This window comes from Octodon degus, unplaced genomic scaffold (assembly GCF_000260255.1).
Source record: "Octodon degus isolate 3935 unplaced genomic scaffold, OctDeg1.0 scaffold00038, whole genome shotgun sequence".
Lineage (NCBI taxonomy): Eukaryota > Metazoa > Chordata > Mammalia > Rodentia > Octodontidae > Octodon > Octodon degus.
This window is the reverse complement of record NW_004524614.1, coordinates 1,873,380-1,877,506: the sequence shown is the minus strand read 5'-3', so window position 1 is coordinate 1,877,506 and position 4,127 is coordinate 1,873,380.

Sequence of the window (4,127 nt, the reverse complement as noted above, 5' to 3'; positions counted from 1 at the left end):
AAAGGCACTACTCAAAATCAGTTCTTGCCCAAAAATATATATATTATAACCACTACTTGTGATTTATAGTACATGGGAGGGGGTCTGCCAGTTGTTAGCTCAGTTGTTTAAGCAGCTGCTCATGCAAATGCTCATGCAGGATACCTCAGTTCGATCTCCAGTTCCACATGCCTTACCATACCCACCCTTAAGGCAGCCTGAGCCAGCCAAAAATAAAAAACTTTAAAAAAAAATAGTACATTAAGCTGGACTGCATTGCTTTCTGAAGCACATACTGACCCAGGCTTATGAAGTACCAAGACCCTGGGGCTCACTAACATGGCCAGTAACCTAGACAATGTGAGAGAGAAGACTTAATAACTCAAATGATCTTGTACCTACTGCTGGACAAAAATCCACTTCAGAATTAAAATCATGCTGCTGTTAAGGAAAACAATCTTTTTTTAAAAAAGCTGCAATACTCAGTTGAAAGAATAATTAATGAATGAATATATTATGTTTAGTGTATTAACATGTCAATTCTCCCCAGAGCATAATACTATCTGGGTGAAAAATTTAAAATAATCAAACTTGACAAAACAGGCACTAAAGTTCATCATAAAAAGTAAGTGTCCTACATGCAAGCTTAAATACCATATGGCATCTCTCATTTGAGTGAGGCAAAGGAGAGCAAACGATAAACGACGGATAGAAAGGGATAAGGGAAGTGGTGCAAGGAAATAAGGATAGGGTTGAGGGAAAGGGGAAATAAGAATAAAGCTGTGCCAGGAACCCAATAACCCCAATCAATGTAAACAGTAGGAGTCATAACATGTTAAGACAAATAGCATCAACAAGTATGAACCAACTGATTGGGGAACCAGAGGGAAGAGAGGAAAAGGGAAGGGGATTAAAAAAGAAAACAAGCTGTAGTATATATATGTAACACTCCCCAAGATATCTACAAACTCCAAGAATTATAAACATGTACTAATACAGAGTAAATGTCCTAGGAGAACCAACTCCCCCCCCAAAAAGCAAGACAAGTTAGTTTCCCTATCATTACAATAAAGCACCCAGTGACCAGGATTACAATGGGGCACTGGTGCACAAATAGTTAAATGCTTGTGGCAAGACAGGGCTTATACTACCAAGGTGCTTTAACATGCTTATTAATGTAATCACTTATGTATATTAAGCCCATCTTTCAGATGATGAAGCTGAGGTCTATAAAAGTTAAGTAAATTGCACAGGATCAATGTAGTATCTGTTAATTAACAGAGCTCCTACTCATTAAGAAAAAAAAAAAAAAAAAAAAAACCCTAAATAACCTGGCATAAAAAACAAGGGCTGTAACATGTAATTAATTAATATGCAAAAAGTTTATGTCTGTATTTAAAAGATCAACTTTACAAATACTTGTTAGGATGGATAACTAGGTTTACAGAGCGCTAGGAGTTGAGTACGCACACACACTGGAGGGAGTGCTGGCTAATACAGCATTTTTAGCAGGTTCTCTGACAGGTGTCCTTCAATAGCAACTGTCTTCTAGGATCAAACACAAGCACAAAATGCCACATGTGAGGACATGCACTACACCTTCTGTACAAATGACGCAGTGAAAAGCACCCAAACGGCCAGCAAAAGGTGAGAGTTAACACTTGAGACAACCACACATGGGAGGAGGCTGAAAGACTATTCGCACACAAAAAAAGCAATTTGAGGAATACGTAGATTTTTAACCCACTTGTTAAAGGATCTGAAAGATGAGAAAATGAGAGAATATAAAAGAGTAAAGATGGTATTTATACAAATGTGTTGAAAAATGTATTTTTAAGAAAGTTTGCAAGGATAAATCATTAGCGAATACCTTGGGGAGCATTAGGAATTGAAGAGGTCTTTATACTCAGTATTCTTCTCTATAAGACAAAAATAAGTGACAAGAACGTACTATCTTGTGTTCTTCTGTTTAAAAAGGATGAAGATGTATAAGTCAATGAAAACACTAACTAACCAACCAAAGAGAATGAGAGGACAATAAAATTAAATATCAACAATAACTATTGACACCTATAAAGATTCAAAGCAACTGACACAATTTTATTGTTTCTGTAATAGGCTCTAGACAAAATGAAGACAATGGAGACAATGACAACACACTTAAACTCATCACAAATTAATCTGTTACAAATTTCCAGTGGCTCAACATATTAAAGAGTAAAATATTAAAGAAAAAAACAAGAAATATATATTCAGATTTTTGCAGCACAATGAAATGTCCTTTTTAGAAAAAGTTTGCTAACTGCGTCCTAACTCTGACAGTGATACAAAAACACAAAATCAGACCATTTTTTCCTAACTTCTCCCATGATCTGGATCTGAAGATTACAGTATTAAAGAAATATGCAAGAATAAAATAAGTTGAGCGCTCAGAGACAAATAATTTTCCTTATTTTAATGTATAAAGATGCAAAGGTCCATTCAAAAAAAGCTAATCACTGTAATATGCGGATAAATAAAACAGATTTAACAACTTTTATAATCAAACCCAACTAAAGATATACTAAAAAAAAATATGTGTATACAGATTTATATACGTAATACCTATTTTAGAAAAAAAGGTTCCTTGGTGAAAATGATTCTCAAAATAGTCACTGATGTGCATTATCTACAAAACCTTCTGTATAAAAAATTAAACTTTTCAATGAAATTCCATGTTCATATTCTATCTGAAAACTGTCCTTGAAAGATAAGTAGGCCTACCTAATGGTTTCTCTGTGAAATTGTGACTGAGGCAGCTCTTTCCAGCATTTTCTTTCGTCCACCTAGGAGGAGCGCGTTTAGAGGACCATGAGCCGTGGTGTTGGGATGACCTCTGAAATACAGACTGCTCTCTTAAGCTCTTTGGAAAAGGAGTCTTTCGGCTATTGTACTTAACACAAGTCCTCCTGGTTCACACATACTGTAATTAAATGTTCTTATGATGAGTTGAAACTGGAATGTGTCTGAGAAACCAGGTAGAAGTCCTAAGTCTGTGAGTCTGCTGTCGCAGCAGAGGTGGCCTCTTCTGACGCATGAGAGTTTTCTGAATCTTTGAGGGGCATGCGTAGGTCACAGGAAAGTCTGGATAACCTGAGGACCCAGTGGAAGGTGGTCCCCTGTCTCCACCTGCGGGGGTCCTGAGGGCCAGTTTGTCCTTCGGAGCTGGGGCTTCTGTTAGGGTGTATTAAGACGTAGCTGAACGAAATATGTGGCGTATCCTAGCCGGCTGCGTGAAGACTGGGGTCTTGTCTGAGTTCACAAGCACCTAAGCGAGGGAGACGAAGAAAGTTAGTCCCCGTGTCATCTAAGACTAAGTTGTCATCTGTGTCACTCTGTACGTTACCTCGATCCTTACAGTAATTCTGTTTTTAATGTTAGACATCTCCTACATCCCAGTCAGGTGCAGTGGTACACACCTGCACTCCCAGCAACTTGGGAGACTGAGGCAGGAGGAGAAGTCTTGAAGCCCAGGAGTTAGTTCAAGGCCAGTCAGCCTAACATTCACTCTGCTCAAACAAACTGCCTGTGCTCACTTTTTTCTTTTGTATCGGGAATCGAACTCAGAACCTTGATCTTGCCAGGCCAGCACTTGTGACACTGAGCTGTGTACCCGGCACCTACCCGTTCTTATTTGACGTGTATATTGTTTTTCCTAAGGCTCAGTGTGCTGGGATTGAGTTTACACGGCACGTGGTCTCACTGTGTCGGTGGAGAGGCAGGCAGGCCCCTGAGCTTAGTCTGCGAGTGGTCGCAGTCTGGCCAAGTCCCGTCGGTCCAGCTGTCCTTCATTTCTCAGGCTTCCTTGCCACAGTGGTGGCATCGGATGCAGATGGGCCTCATCACAGACAGGTTGTGTTAATTCTGGCAAAACAAAAACTGCCTCAGAAAAGTAATGAATTAATAGCCTCATTAAGAGAGCACGGGTGGGGCCAGGGATATAGCTCAGTGGCAGGAGCTATGCTTGGCAAGTGTAAGGTCCTAGTTAGAGTCCCAGAGGGAGAGGGTGGCAGGAGAAGGAGGGCGAGGAGAGGGGCGAGAGAATGGAAACGAGACAGAATTTCACTAGACCAAATGATAGGAATTCAACAGTGGTTGTTACATTGCGT